A 16,967-nucleotide genomic window follows, 5' to 3' on the forward strand; every position below is an offset into this window, starting at 1 on the left:
CCCCATTTGGAGAGGAATAGAAAAATTAACTTCTTTTTTTTTGCCAGCATTTCTGTTATTTAACAGCCTTTTAGAAACCCATTTCCTATGCTATTTTAAGCTGCAGGCACAGTTAGGAGACCACATCTAAAAGTGACGATTTAAATCTCTAGACAGCTCAGGAGATAAGTCAAAACAAATTTCAGGATGTTCCTCTAAAGAGCTGTTTCCACTTAAGTAAGTCCCATTGGGAGCTTGGTTAAAGAATCACCTAATCCGCTACACATTTTATACATTTAAACAGGTCCATTTGAAAGAAAGTTTGTAAAAATTTCTGTGCGGTGAATACATAATGAACACCATCAGAGGAGGCTGGAAATTGCTGCTGTTTTTAAGCTCTTCACTTTGTTGATGTTGATAACTTTATGGTATCCTGATTTTTTTTTTACTGCCATCTTTCAGCCTACTGCACCGTGCGGCACAACTCTTCCCTTGCTCCCCAAAAATGTAATAAATGCATCAAGGCTGCTTGATGTGAGAAAGATGCTATGCAAACTATGACTAATTTGTGATATGGGAAGAAAGCAAGGGGAGGGAAGACTGGCATGTGAAAAGGAAGGCATAGATGGATCAGGTCACTAGGAAGATCATGTGGAGTAGGAGAGGGAAATATGGTCAGCCCCTGTGGGTTGTTGTAGTGGCTTCTATTGCAGAGATAGTAGGTGTAGAAACCTCATCTCCCCTGACTCAGGAAGATGAAAAGCTTCAGCCCACCAGAGCTGGCGTGGGGTGCAGGCTGTTGTAGCCCCTGGCCCAAGGTTATGTTACCTGGGATCCCAGGCCAGCTTTGGTGTCGAGCAGGTGTGACTGCTCTAGTGCCTAAAGCAGGGCAATAATTTCAGAGGCTCAAAAAGCATAAGCGGCTTCTTGCACATTGGGACCTGAACCCATTCATATCCTGCTTGCAGTAGTGACATGCAGATCATTACTGTAGCTCTTTCACCAAGAAAACCCGTTCTCGAACACCAGAGGGAAACACTGGTGCTCACTGGCTTGTAGGCATTGCAAACAACTGGAGAACCATGGCCCTGATGCGAGTCAGGACACAACACCGGTGTGTATTCATGCGCCTGTGATCTACCAGCGACTACTGAAGGGCAATCTAATAGCAGTCTACAACTACTGCAAGGGCAGTTTTAAGGATGTCTAAGCCAAGCTCTGATTCAGTAATGGGAGATGGTGTGACAAGGGGTAATGCCAAAAAATGATGCTTCCCAATGTCAGAATGGATATTTGGGGGGGAGAATGACTGCGTAGTGCAGGCTGGAACAGGTACTTAGAGGAGTAGTAGACTCTCCACCCTTGAAGATTTGACTCCGTTTGACCCCTATGTTTGGGAACGTGAGGCTATGGCTGACCTGCTCTGCTGTTGGCAGTAGTTTTGCTTTGAGTGGGAGACTGGTCTAGAAACCTTCCAACCAACTTTTCTTTAGTTCTGCAATGACAGACTTTGACTGTCTTTGGGGTCAAAGTTTAGAGCTGCAGAAGGAATGCTGCCTGCCTTCTATTTTCTTGATCGAGCATTCTCAGAACATTGCCATCTCACCAGAGAAACTTTCAGGGACAGCACTCAGCTCCGTGATTGCACTCCTCCTCTCTAGCCATCAAATAAGTTAGCAGCCACAAAAGCTTCTTATGTGGAAAGCAGCACTGGCTTTTTGGTGTTTCTTATTTTCAAAAATAAGAAAGTAGCTCTTCTCCTGTTGGTCAGAAGGGATCTGCAGAGTAGGGAGTAAAAACTGTTGAGTGGAGTCTGCCAAGCCAATGTAATGTCTGGAGTATAAGGCCCTGTCTCTGTGTGCTGAAAACTTTCTTTGTGATACTACTTTGTCCTGGATTTCACAAATGGGACATAGAACTTGGGTTTTCCCTGCCTTAACTCCTTAACCTGCACTCTTTCCCAAGCCCATCACAGGAGATCAGCTGGAAGAGCCTTGATGGATTCAGATCTTGACACTACACTTGTTTTTGACGTTAGAGGAATTATGTAGCTTTTCCACCATAACTGGTTTGTCCCCTAAAGGGAATGATATTTACATGGCTAGTACTTAATGTTGGGGTACTGGTGCACTAGCTGATTGATTTTTTTTTTTTTAATTTTTAAATTTACCCCAATTTTGCAGAGGCAAAAATGGGATAAATGCTCTCTTGCTCTCTGTAATGGCTACTTAAGTTCTCCCTTTCACATCCTCTAATAGAATTTGAAGCTGAAGAGACCACTGTGGTCCTCTAATTTGACCTTCTTTTTAACACACCAGGATCTTTGCTATCGATTCCTGTGTCAGTCCTTGACTTGTGGTTAGACTAGAGGAGGTATTTTACACATAATCTATTAAAAGCGTTGTAACACTTGAATGTTAACTCCATCCCATGGCTCTAGCGCAGCAGTCGGATAACTTGCCCTTAAAAAAGGGTTGTGTGTTTACAAACGACTTCCCATGTCTAATAGACCAAATGGCTTTCTATCGGCTTCCAACAGTTTCAAGGGAGGTTAAATTTTGGCTTTAGGCTTTAGGTCTGTTTGTTTTCTCTTGTCCCCTCTCAACAGCTGCAAAATTCCCAATAGTATCCACAGAGGTGGTAAGGCTAAAAAACCAGACTCGTGCAAGTGAACTGAGAAACATGCTCTAAAAGGTTGAGTTTCTTCTCTCATGTCAACGTTTCTGCTCAGGAGATGGCACTTGCATGCACAAGTGTCCACACCAGGTGCCCAGATGATTTCAAGCTTCTTAAATGAGGTGCTGGGAAAACGGAACAGACTGGAATGTTTCATGGACTTTTGTCATCTTGTTTTCTTATCAGCCTGGTGGCTAAGAAGAAGAAAAGAAAACATACCCCACCCCATCATGATTTAACAAAGAAAGGAAGAAAAGTAGCCTTCCCCACCTGGGTTCACCCAGGATTTTGATGCCAGGGTTACACAAGCCTGATCATGTTTCTAAGAGGGAATTATCCCAGATTAGATTGAAGGCAATGGTGGCGTTTGCCCTTCCTGGTGACATGTGGCCTCACACTCAAATGTCCAGGCCCTCCCATCAGACCGGACAGCTGCTCCGAGCTGTCCTCAGACTGGCTGGCGGCCAGGCAAGAGCCTGTGGGAATGCGGTATGAGGCACCTGCTCCAAACCCCACTGAAACAGCGGGGAAGGGAACAGCTAATATGGGCCTCCTTAATCCTAGGTGCTGCCCTGCCTGTTCCCGATCAGATACCATTACTGGAAAGTAAAACAAAGCGGCGCAGAGAGGGGCTGCGCCGAAGAGTCTGATTGCAAATTGATATGGCTGCAGATCCCCACCCCTTCACCTGCGGCATTGACGGCAAACGCTGGGGGTCAAGGGGGATGCTGGCTACTGAGCACTGCTTCACAAGTGGCTCTGGGGAGGGGTGCTGGCCTCAGCCCATCTCTGGGGGGAGGGTGGGAAATGACTGGTCCCTACAAACCAAGGTTTTGCTTTGCCCTGGTGAGAATCCTCTTGCACAGCTCTCGGGGTAGGATGTTGGGGTTTCTTTGGTGCAAGTAGGAGAGAACCAATCTCAGAGAAGGCATGTGTTCAGTGGAAGATCTCAGAAGACAATCCCCCTGTGCATGAGAGCTGCTTGAAAGCAGGTTTCAAAAAAATTCACCTCCATTCAGCTCCTGCCTTGGAGAAGTGCATTAGCGTGGTTGCTTCTAGGTCTCAGCCCATAAATGCCTAATGGTTAGAGCCCTCGTAGAGCCCTCCTTCAGGAAGTGGGGAGTTGTGGTTTGATGCCTTCCCAGATCCATGGTACTCAGACTCCTCTCAGAGTGCCTTAGCACATAGGCCAAGCAGCTTGCTGGGGGACAGCAGGATTTTATTTTGGCCTCAAGTAGGGTGAAAAACTGGAATTTTGATCAGGCTTCTTTTTTTTTAAATCAGCATACTCCTGAGCTACTGGGTTTTGACAGTATTGTGATATTTCATTTCAATGTAGTCAAAACATTTAGATTTTATATAGTTTTTTAAAAAATAAATTTGATTTAATTCTTCCTGTGTACTTGTCTTGCTGTGATATCAAAGTCCCGATAAGGCATTCTGAGTTTAGCAGAACAAAATGCTTTGGTGATTTTGCATCAAAAAGTGAAGTGAATTTACAGTCTAGCAAAGTGGCTTAATTTCATTAAATTAGTCCTTTATTAGAAAAAAAAAAAAATATCTCTAGGAAAATCCTTCAAGCAGCCCCAGTGAAAGTGGCTGGTACAAAGCCCTGTCGCATATTGAAAGCAGCCAAACACGGAGAGCACTCCACGTATTGGCAATCTCTTGCTTCACTGCGGACATTGTAGGTGTCAGTTGTTACAACAGCAAAGAAAACCGTTTCAGACGGGTCAGGTTGTGCAGCCTGACTGCGCTGCTTGAAATGGAAAGGGAACCATTGCGATACGAGTGTGACTGACCGGTCTGCACAACCTCTGAAGTCTTTTGCTAAAGAACCACGTTGGTGGGGTTCGATGCATGAAGAAAGGGTGACCTGAAGGTTTTGATCACATCGTCTTGGGTGATTTGGCATGACGTTCTTCCTTGTTGTTTTGTATCATTGGGTACCAAACCTGGACAGAGGATGTATAAATGGTGTCTTTTTTCCCCCTGTGTGATTAAGAGAGCATTTGCTCTTAGAGGTAGAAGCTATAATTGACTTCATTTAAAGACTAACTGAATATAATGCCTTCTGAAAAGAAAAAAGTTATTAAGAAAGTTGTCAATCAAAGAGTTGATGCCTTTTTTAATGCAGTCTGAAAGTGTTATAATTTTAATACCCCAAAGGCCAAAGCAAATTATCAAGCTCAAATTAAAGATTAGTAATTTTCAATTTCTCTCCCATCTCTTACGTTTCATCTTCCACCTTCTGTCACAGGAATCAAAAAATTTAAAAAGTAGCATTTGGTATGAGAGGGGAACGCAGCACTCTGGATGCATTGATATCCTGTGCTTGGAGCTAGATACTGACCTCATGACTGCCCAGGGCAACACAGTCTGACTAGAGCTTTGATACAGCAGCGCATTTTCCAGGAGGAAGAAGGTGAGAGGCTGCCGGCGTGAAGGATTGTATGCAGCCAAGTATTTCAGCATCCTTAGATTTAGCTTGTTTAGAAAATTACCTGCCCAACTGCAACTTTAAGCACCTACTTAGGTGCCACTGAGTCAAAAGGGTGGGTGGAGTGTGTGCTTTATAGTGTACATGTGCTTCAGTGTAAAAATTTTTTCCAGACTTGGGTAAATTGGATTTTTATTGCTAAGGGCTGGGTTTGCAGAGGTGTTGAGGATCTGGACCCAATTAAAAAATCATATTGTAGGTGGATTTCAGGCTCCTAAATCTAAAGTTGCCATCCTGACAGCCCCTTTTAGTTGGCGTCTAACCTTAGGGGCTTCTAAACCTTAGTTTGTGAGTATACTGTTCCCACAGAGCCTAGAAGTGGTCGTCCTGCCTGTGCAGTGAAATCCCCACTGTGGAAGGGCCAGGCAGCTGAAAGGCTGCCATGCACGTAAGCTGGGACAGGATCCACAAATTCCAAGTTCCTGTGCCGGGGCACTTAATCCACGAGGCATTTGTGCAGTGTTCCTAACTCATGAGAAAGGAGTGGGCTCTGTACAACAGACCACAGTATCTGGGTGTTTCTTCGAAAGGCAGTTGTGCACAGAAGAGCTCTGCCCGTGGACACATGATTCCTGAATTCTGGCCCATCAGTTCAGGGCATTTCCAGTTGGAGCTTCTTCTCCTGAGAAGATTAAACCATCATAATCCTTTCAGAGGACACAGGAGTGTCTTAGCCCTCAGACTGTAGTCTTCTGGTGGAAAGAGGTCTCCTCTCCTCCAGCTGAAAATATGTCTCTTACAGAAAATAAGGAGAGAGACAGACAGCAAGAAAAGCTCCTCTAACACACCTGGAAGGAGAAAGACCTGGTCCTGGTCCTGGCCCCATCTAGCAGAACTAGTCTTTGGGAAGGAGACTGGCCCATGCCCCTTACAAGTAAATGCCCCAGCTCCTTCACTGGAGAACCCTGCTAACAGGATCACTCAAGATCAGAGTTTGAGTCTTTTCTGCATGGTAGCACCGCTGCAGCAGGAGAGGTGAAGAGGGCTAGCCCAGGTAGAATCACAGAATGCCCTGATCTGGAAGGGACCCACAAGGACCATCGAGTCCAACCCCTGTCCCTGCACAGGACACCCCAAATTCACACCATGTCTCTGAAGGCCTTGGCCAAGCACTCTGGAATATCGCCAGGCTGGTGCTGTGATGCCTCCCTGGGGAGCCTGTTCCAGGGCTCCGCCACCCTCTGGGGGAAGAACCTTCTCCTAATGTCCAACCTGAGCTCTGGCAGTAGGCAGTTACAGGGAAGACCAGGGAAGCTCTCTGTCTGGCGTAAATTGAATTGTGCCAAACTGGTAAGCAGCTGTGTGTCTTCAGACACTGTAGTACACTTTTTAAATCGCGTTTTTCTAGACCCTTAGGGCCTTTGGCAAGCAGGACTCCAGCACTACCTGCATTTGAAATCTTCTCCCATGAGAGATGAAGCCAATGCTGTAAAAGGATGCTCTGAGTGGTTATTGCCTTTGTGTTCTGGTCTTTCCTCCACGTGCAAAAAGCATGCGTTTTCTGGGGGAAGGAGAAGCGTTCAGAGTAATTGAAATAACTAGCGCATTCCTCATGAACTTTGGGCTGGAGAGGGGTATGAGATTCTCTGTAGTGAAAACATTATGCTCCCGCCATAATCCACTAAAGCAGTCTTCATTTCCCTGGTGTAGGAAGGTTCTTTTCTCTTATTGCATTTAGCTTGAAATCGGAGCTCTCGAGCTGTTTTATGCTGGGCAGTGTTTATGCCTTGTGTTGTCAAAATAAATGCCCCAGATCCATCATAAAAGCAGTTCCTTTGACACAGAGGCCGATTGGAAACTGCAGGAGAGGTGCGGGGCAGTAATGGAGATTTATTTCTTTTGCAAAGGAATTGGATTATCATCTTCTGGAGAGTTATTTTACCTTTCCCCCGCTCAGTAGAGTCAAACCAGTTACTGCCATTCATTGTATTGTATATATTGAGGCAGGGAGGAGCACAGCCCTGCCATCTCTTTAGGAGGGTTGGCTCCTGTCGGTAGAAGTGGGCATTTCAGATAATTTACAGTGCCTGTCCAGCAGCCCATCCTCAGGATGGCAGTTATCCAAACTACACACTGTTCATGTGTTTTTGACCTCCATCGCAATGTTATGTTTTAATGGGCCTTGTTTTACTGTAGTAGTTCTTGCTCTTTTCTAATCCAGCTCCATCATTTCTGGGCCTTTTTATGTCCTACGATGAAGCATGTTATAAAATTCTTTCAAGGATATTTTTAATTGTGTTTTGTTTAAGAGAAGTAGGCTGCCTTTTTCATTGTTTCAGACAACTACAAAAATAAATAGGTCTTAGTACCAAGAGAGAAGTTGCTAGCTATTCAGCAATTTGTTAGTGGAAAGAACTTGGATCCTTCTGCTGTTGGGCTCTACATGGTGAGATCGCTCTGTTTTGCAGCATCAGTAAATGATTCATTGATGCACTGCTGCCTTTCAGCTGGCCATTCCTTACTGTACACCCACACTTTAATGGTCAAGGCCAGGCTTTGCTGGAGATCGTTTAGTCTGGTTCAACTGAACCATCTCGTAACCTGCTGGTGAAACCCACCTCCACCAAAAATCGTTTTTTCCAGCTGTTGTTACCCCTGTCTCATCTGTGTGCCCAAATACCTGCCACAGCTTGGCCCTAGCTCCAAGGCTGTTTGGCGCACTTCTGCCAGGGTACCCCTGTTCACTGGATTTAGTGGTGGTGGTTCGTTTCAGCATTTTTGTGATAAGTGCTGTGCATCCTATTGACGTGGTGGTGCATAAACCACCGCCTCCTGGCTTTCGTTCATCCAGTGTTGGGCAGCATTGCTGGGCTCCATCAGAAAAGCCATTAGGGGGCTGAGATGTCTGGTGGGGGCAGGCAGGAGCGGGCAGAGTGAAGGCAGGAGCGGGTGGGGGGCAGGCAGGAGCAGGCGGGACGGGAGGGGGGTGGGCAAGGGGCTGGAACGGGCGGGGGGGCGGGAGGGGAGCAGGAGCAGGCAGGGGGAGCGGGCAGGGGGCGGGAGAGGGCAGAAGGGGGCGGGGGGGCGGGCAGGAGCCGGCGGGGAGCAGGAGCAGGGCGGGGGCGGGCGGGGGGCGGGAGGGGAGCAGGAGCAGGCGGGGGACGGGTAGGAGCGGGCAGGGGGCTGGGGGAGGCGGGGGCGGGCAGGAGCGGGCAGGGGGCTGGAGGAGGTGGGTGGCAGGAGGGGGCAGGGGGCTGGAGGAGGTGGGTGGCAGGAGGGGGCAGGAGCGGGCAGGGGGCTGGAGGAGGCGGGGGCAGGAGCGGGCGGGGGCGGGCAGCCCCGCGCTCTGTCCGTGGTGCTGAAGCCGCCGCCCGGCGCTGCTCCCCGGAGCCCTGCCGCCTCCAGGGGCTCCGCTGTATCTCCAGGGAATCTGCAGGCAGGCCAGGTGTCAAAGGGCTATTTGTAGCAGTCTGGGGGGAAAACCGATCCTCTCGGTTGGCGGTGCATTGTGGTACGGGGTACACAGTTGTGGGCAGCGCTGGCAGAGGATCTGCGATATGGAGGGGGGGGGTCTCCTTGGTCCTTAGAGGTGACTCCTTAGAGTCAGGAGGGAAAAGAAACCCAAAGTTTCAGATACTGGTGTTGCTCAGGGCTAAGTCTATGCAACAGGTTTTTTCTGTTTAAGAAAACACAGAGCTTTTTAAGGTTTCAGGCTGGCACCTTTCACTAGCTCTCAAGCGTTGAGAAAAGGGGGGCGGGGGGAGGGAGGAAATACGCTTAGGCAAGCATGGGAGCCTCTCCTCAACAGCTTAGAGTGTGAATTTGTGATCTAAATATTTCCACTGAATGACTACTGAGTGCCTGCATAAGGGAAGGCACATGCAGGAGACAGGAGGTGCCTGCTCAAACGTGGGACTGCACTCCAATGAATGGAACTGTTTGTTAAATTGGTTTGCCATGCTGATTGCTTGCATTAACGTTTTGGCAAGTTGGGTGAGTAGTTTGAGGCATATTTGGAACCTTTGTGTTGGGTTGTGTTGTAGGGCAGAGACGATCCTGAACAGAAAAACATATTGAAGAGGTTCTACAGCTACAAACTTGTCTTTATTACATAATCATGTTTTTATTACATACCAAGTGTTTTCTCTCTATTAGGAATGTGTGCAAAAGCTGATAACAGCAGGAGTGTTGTGTAATCCAGAGAGAGCTGCCATGTACACTGGTGAGGTCTTTATTCAAGGGGCTGTGTTTTGCCAGCAGCCCTGAGTAAACAGCAGCTGGTTACTGCAGGAATATGATGAAGGTGGGTAGAGGCAAGAGGACTCTCATTTTGAAGTTCAGAGACCCCTTCAATGGAGCAATGGATAAGCTTGGTGAGAGAGGATAAGAAGTTCGTGCCTTATGACATTCACATCCTATAACTTCATAGTTCCTGAACCCATACACAAGTAATCAAGAGGTCAAAAATGTCCTTTCCCACTGCTCAGTAGTAGAAGGAGCTCAGCATTGGCAGTGCCAATCTGAAACCTCCTCTGGAGATAAATATAAACTGGCATGTGTTCATGAAATATTTGCAACAAGTTTCAGTTTGTTTGTTTTAATTAAAACAAAAGGATCATTTTAAAGATGTTTCAAAGCATCTGGAATCTCACATGTTACTTGTACATATGGCCTCAGCATGATTCCCCTCAGTCCTGCAGACCTTGTGCTGATTTGTACTCATGGTTGGTGTGACTCCAGCACTCAGGTTTATTCCTCGGTATGTAACTAGAAATAGTTGTCTCCTAATTAGGAACACAGCTGCCTTCCCGTCTCTCTACAGGGGATGGAGATTGGTCCTTCTAAGTTCCTATCTGTCAGTGGATCTGAGTTACTGCCTGAAGGTGCTTTTATCCATATATTGAGTTTGCGTGACAAGGTGTTGGTATTGGGGAGGCTGCAGGGGTGGCTTCTGTGAGAAGCTGCTAGAAGCTTCCCCCATGTCTGATAGAGCCAAAGCCAAAAAGCTCCAAGACAGACCTGCTGCTGGCCAAGGTCATCAGCAACTGTGGTAGCGCCTCTGTGGTAACATATTTAAGAAGGGGGGAAATGGTAGCAATTGTAGCTGGAGAGGGGAGTGAGAATATGTGAGAGAAACAGCCCTGCAGACACCAAGGTCAGTGAAGGAGGAGGAGGAGGTGTTCCAGGCACCAGAGCAGAGATTCCCCTGCAGCCTGTAGTGAAGACCGCGGTGAGGCAGGCTGTGCCTGCAGGCCAGGGAGGTTAGCGGTGGAGCAGATACCCACCTGCAGCCCAGGGAGGACCCCGCGCTGGAGCAGGTGGATGCCCAAAGAGGCTGTGAGCCTGTGGGAAGCTCGTGCTGGGGCAGGTTTGCTGGCAGGATTTGTGAACCCATGGGGGACCCATGCTGCAGCAGTCTGTTCCTGAAGGACAGCACCCCAAGGAAGGGACCCACGCTGGAGCAGCTCATAAAGAACTGCAGCCCGTGGGAAGGACTCACATTGGAGAAGTTAACAGAGGACTGTTTCCCATGGGAGGGAGCCCACGCTGGAGCAGGGGAGGAGCGTGAGGAGTCCTCCCCCTGAGGAGGAAGGAGCAGCAGAGGCAATGTGATGAAGTGACCACAACCCCCATTCCCTGTCCCCCTGCCCCACTGGCGGGGTGAAGGGAGAGAAAATCAGTAGTGAAGTTAAGCAAGTGAAGAAGGGAGGGGTGGGGGGAAGGTGTGTTAAGATTTTTTTTTTTTTATTTCTTATTACCCTACTCTGATTTGATTGGTAATAAATTAATTTTCCCCAAGTAGAGTCTATTTTGCCCATGACGGTAATTGGTGAGTGAGTTCTCCCTGTCCTTATCTCTACCCACAAGCCTTTTGTCCTATTTTCTCTCCCTTGTCTGGCTGAAGATGGGGAGCGATAGAGCAGATTTGCTGGACACCAGATGTCTAGCCAGGGTCAACCCACCACACTCCATTGACAAGAAAAAGATCACAGGGTGAATTGGCTGCTAGTCTATGCACCTTGAGGAAGACCTTTCAGTTGGGTAGGATGAATGTGAACCCCCCATGTCATCGTTCAGGAGCTGATGTGAATAGACTGTTCTAGAATATTGTTGAGCATCTGCATTTGCAAAAGATGGTGATGGAAACTGAGGGAAGATCCTCAAAACTGTCATCATACACTTGTGAGAACCATTGGCTTGGCAAAAAAACAAAATCAGCCTGATGGTGACCAGAATAAAGAATCAGTTTACAGCAAGTCCAGAACTGGAGCTTTTAAGCTCCTTTTAAGTAATTCCTTTTCAGACCTAATATAGTCTCAGTGTCCCTAGAATAGATATAACGCTAGTTTCCATACCAGGGTTGGCTAATACCCTTGGCTCTCAAGTACCTCTGTAAATTGTGCCTGCACTGGATCCATTCTCTTCTTGAGAAATAGCTGCTGCCACCTTCTTTATAATCCCTTTCCTGTGTTTCGCCTGACCTTGAACCAGTCAAACCAACATCCCTTCATTTAAGAGCATAAGGAGTCCCATCCACAACACTTACCAGCATCCACAAGGGATTTTTAATGCTTTTGGGGATCATTCAGACTCTAGTAATGTTACAAGGGTAATGGGCACTCATTCTTGCCCTGCATTTCAGCATTTATAGCAGGTACTCACATAGTTATTAAGCTGTCTAGCAGTCCTCAATTTTTACACATCAACAGCAGAAAGGTCTGTCTGAGATCAACTAACCTTGCAGAACAGGACAGTATACACAAATCAAAATCTTGGCAAACAACGATGGAGGTTGTTATATTTTAGTGAGTTTATTCTCCATGGTAAATACTATTCATGGGGTCAAATGTGGAAAGAGAAAGATTTTGCATAAAATTTGAACAGCTGCCAGGATATCTCTCTGTGTGGGAAATCCCCCTCTGCCCACCAAATATTGTGAAACAGTTTTAGCTACTTAAAAAGCAAAATTAGCAAAATGGACTGAAACTACTTCACTTAGAAGTGCTAAAACCTCAACCACCTATACTCATTAGAGAGTTAATTGGGAAGCAGAGAATAATCCTGTGCTCTGTATTAAGTTACATCTTAATCCACAAGAAGGCTCTTCTGGATCTCTGCAAGTGGGGGATGAAAAGCTGCACATGACCTGGTAGTGTGCGCTGGCAGCCCAGAAAGCCAACCGTGCCCTGGGCTGCATCCCCAGCAGCACGGGCAGCAGGGCGAGGGAGGGGGTGCTGCCCCCCTGCCCCGCTCTGTGAGACCCCCCTGCAGCGCCGCCTCCAGCTCGGGGCTCCTCAGCACGGGACAACAGACACGGGGCTCTTGGAGCGGGGCCAGAGGGGGCACAGAAATGCTCCAGGGGCTGGAGCCCCTCTGCTGCGAGGCCGGGCTGGGAGAGCTGGGGTTGTTCAGCCTGGGGAGGAGAAGGCTGCGGGGAGACCTTATTGCGGCCTCCCAGGGCTTAAAGGGGGCTGATAAGAAAGATGGGAACAAACTTTTTAGCAGGGCCTGTTGCGATAGGCCAAGGGGTGATGGTTTTAAACTAAAAGAGGGCAGATTCAGAGATTTTTTATGATGAGGTTGGTGAAACCCTGGCCCAGGTTGCCCAGAGAGGTGGTCGATGCCCCAGCCCTAGAGACATCCAAGGCCAGGCTGGACGGGGCTCTGAGCGACCTGATCTAGTTGGGGATGTCCCTGCTCGCTGCAGGGGGTTGGACTGGATGGGCTCTAAAGGTCCCTCCCAATCCAAAGTATTCTGTGATACGACAACTTGTGGAGTTCAGTGTGATGCTGAAGGTGCAGATATTCATTCACAGTTTATTATTCCACCAGCTCTGAATTTCAGAACGACCACAATGCAGGAAGTACTTAAGTTATGCACTTTCCCATTCACATGCACGTGAACAGCATCACTGAATGTTGTTCTACATTTAGGTTATGCAAATTCATAGTCACTGATGAATTTGTAGAAGCTAAAGCCATAAGAAACAATTACATCACTTAACGACATCCCACTTCTCATGTCACAGCCATTATATTTTACCCAGGTACCCTGGTGTAACAGACCAGAGAGAAGTGACTCATCCTCCCACAAGAATGTTTGGTACTAAATGAAAAATACTCTGAAACTAATTGGGAAGATCAAAATCACAGTCTCAAACATCTGAAAAAAAAGTATTTTCATTTTAATCAATAAACAAACATTTTCAAATTGGATTCTTTGAATGGTAGCAACTGAAAATGTAAGTTGTATGAAACAGTGGGTTTCTGCTTAAAAAAGTCAGAGCATCATTTTAGCACTTTTGAAAATTCATTTTTAGCAAGAAAGGTATTGAAACTCATCATTTCCTATTAAAAGTTCAGTTTTGATGATCACACTTTCCAAATAAAAAAAGAGCTGATGGCAAATGAAGTCAACAGTTAGATGTGCCAGAGACACAAGGCCAAACTGGAAGCCTCTAGAGAAACGCAGGTTATAACAAATGTGGAAGAATTTCAGATTTCATGAAGTGCCTTTCCCAGTGGATTCCTGGTATTTTCGTCTCCTCCTGTCAATGTATCTGGTGATGTTATGACAAAACTCCTTTATGTGCTGTGCTTGGAGCAGTAGAAATGCCATGCTCTAGGGCAGGTTTTGCTCTTTCCCAGGGCGGGTCGTGCCGTCCAGGCAGCAGAGCTGATGTCTGTCTGTCGTCTTGTGCCAACACAGCAGAAACTTGCTCTGCTCCCCCTTGCTCACCAGCAGGCACTGCGATGTGGCGGTGTCACGTCCCACCTGAAAAGCAGGGGGGAGGGACTAAGATTCGCGGATCCCCTTGGTTTGGATTAAGGTGAAATATCACTCGATCCATACACAAATATCAATTTTAATGGGAGATTTTTATAGAACGAGTATTCTGTACACGTTGGCCTTCCCTAAGCTATGCAGCTTTATGGGAAATTGAGGTAGGACTTCTGTTACTTGCCAACTTTGAGAGGAGACAGAGATGGAAAGATCACAGGTCCTGGATCCTGATTGGACCTGCTAATGGGGGTGTTTGGTGTAAAGAAAACCCACCGAGAGCGAGGCCTGTATTTATGGCCACCCTCTGGGTGCTTAGAATCATATCACAGAACGCTCTGAGCTGGAAGGGACCCACAAGGACCATCGAGCCCAACCCCTGTCCCTGCACAGGACACCCCAACTTCACACTGTGTCTCTGAGGGCCTTGTCCAAGCGCTTCTGGAACATCGCCAGGCTGGTGCCATGATGCCTCCCTGGGGAGCCTGTTCCAGGGCTCCATCACCCTCTGGGGGAAGGACCTTCTCCTAATACCTAACCTAACCCTCCCCTGGCACATCTCCCTGCCATTCCCTCAGGTTCTAGAACTTTCGACTGCTTCAGTTTCTTGGAGTGTTTGAGACATCTGTCAATCAAAAGGAGTGACACTAGGCCCCTCCTGGTGACATGCACCGTGTCTCTGACACCGTTCGCAGTGCAGCCACCTGGGGCTCGTCCCTTACAGGTGGCACCAGGGACTCAGAGGATGTCAGGAGGACATAGAGAGTCCCCGTTGTACCAGTAGGACCATACGCATTCCAGCACAATTTTAACTCTGCTGGCTTTGTGAAACCAGTACAAGTCTCTACAAAACTGACATCATTGCCTAATAGGGAAATTAGAGCATTTTTGAGAGGAAAGGCAAGGGGTGAGTGTACCTAAAGATGCCCAGCACAGAGGTGTGTACAGGGGCTGCTGAACTGAGTTTCATTCACTGAGCCCATTTGCTAATTAGTTTTCATTAGACTTTTACTAACTGAGCCTTACCCCGTTGGAGCTGGTCTGCGGGTGCTGTAAGGGGTGCGTGCTTGCCAGGGGTGCTTAGAGTGGTTCGTGACAGTACCCTTGTGGGACATAAATGTAAAATGAGAGAAAATGTTTGTATTATACAGGCCTTCTAATAGTGCTGTGAATTGTGTCCCCTCGCAGTCCTGCACCGAACGCTCAGAGACTGCCGCTGAAGGAGAGGTCTCTACAAAGAAAAATGTGATTAAGCAGCCAATTTACCAAAAAGCCATACATAAAATACTGCCTCTCCAAAGCTAATAGTCCTGTTTGTTATGTCAGAAGCAGCTAATAATGGCCATATTTGTTTGAGTCGTAAAACCTCTTTTGCTGGTGCGTGATAATAGAGTGTGTTACATGTTCAATTAACCAAACTAATCAAATGCGCTGAGAAGAAATACGATGGAAACAAAGACTTGATCTATGCTATTCTTTGTTGGGCACAGCAGTTGTTTTTCATGTGCTTTCCTAGTAGGCCTTTGAGCAGATTTACCAGCAATATGCTAACAAATCCTTGACCAATTAAAAAGGCAGGTTTGTTGCTTGAATAAGTAAAAAGGGCTCCCCCAGGACAACTTACATCCACATTTGCCCTACCCTGTCACTGGGAGGTACAATGCAGAGGGACTGACTCATCTTCTTGGCAGGGTATTGACCTTGTGTACAGAGAAATTAAGCAAGTCAAATCAAGCAAGAGCTAAGCCCAAAGCCTGGGTTGGGAGTAGGGGAGAGGTAATGTCCGAGCACTGTGACATGAGAAAAACTCACCAAGAGACGAGGATGGTGCCTAGATCCTCTGCCTCCAAATGCAGATTCTTGTACCCTTCTTCCCTTTATCGAGCTGTATCCCTTGCTCGGACTGCTTCTGGCTGAAAGAGGTCCCTCAGTGGTGCCGAGGGCCTTCGGACAAGGCAAAGAGACTCCCCAGGACTTGCCCAGGGTGTTTCCACTGAGGCAGCCTCAGCCTCAGAGAGTGGAGTATAGTGGCTGCAAAGCTGGGCATTGCAGGCTCTGGGAAGCAGGAGAGATCCGATGATACAGCCTGAATTAGCTCTTTGGTGTGTAGCAGCTCTGAGGTAGACTTTAAAGGCAGAAATGCACAGATTTTCTGTGGGCAGAGCTGAGCACCTTTATCAGGGTGACACAGGCCTGGTGAGTTCCAGTTCCACAGATGATAACAGTGTCAGCCTTAGAAAAAAAGGTGACGCCGTGTCGAGGGAGGGGAGATCACATTTCTGCAAATTATCTTGTAATGGAGCGACTGGCTCCCTGTGCTGGGAGGTGAAGAAGTCCAGGGGACAGGCTTGTGCAGGACAATGAAAGCACAGCATTGCCCGCCCTGCATTTGGACATCTAAGGGATCTCCAGAGTTGACTGAGGTGGGAAAGCTGATTGTCAGTAGGCTCGTATTTGTTATGCAGAGAAGAATTCTGTGGGTCTGCAAACAGAAAAAGGTTTAAAACCACTGGTCTAGTTTAAAAGTGATTCTCAAGAAGTTGCTTTTTCCTGCCACTAAGTGGCTCCAGATGTTGAAATATCCAACAAAATTGCTTTTCTCTATTTTTTTCTTTTCTTGACACACTGAGTTTCACATAGTCAATCTGTAGCAAAGAAATCCCAGTGCTTTCCCCCCACTGAAACCCACCCAACTGCAGCATTAAATATTAACTGAGAAAACAGCTCGATTTGTAGCTTCAGTCTATTTTGAATTTTTTTGAATTGCTTTCTTTTTCCTAATACATGAGTTTCCTCTACACATGAGGGACAAGGAAGTTTCTCTGTGTTATGGGCATGGTGAGAGGGGGTGCTGTACTTTGGGAAGTGGAGCTCCAGTTCTTTATTTACTTGCAATGAGGGACGTGGCTTATTGAAATGTTGGTGGCCTACATGAAAGGTCCTGCCTTTACTTCATCCCACTGCATCCTTTTTCTGGTGCTGTACTTCCTCCCTATTCCTCTGGTCCAGGGAGAGATGGAGGGTGCTGGTACCCAGCTGGGAGTCTAAGATGGCTGTTGGGGGACAGACACGGGACAAAGGCTGGTTGAG

This window comes from Phalacrocorax aristotelis, chromosome 16 (assembly GCF_949628215.1).
Source record: "Phalacrocorax aristotelis chromosome 16, bGulAri2.1, whole genome shotgun sequence".
In the NCBI taxonomy this organism is placed as follows: Eukaryota; Metazoa; Chordata; class Aves; order Suliformes; family Phalacrocoracidae; genus Phalacrocorax; species Phalacrocorax aristotelis.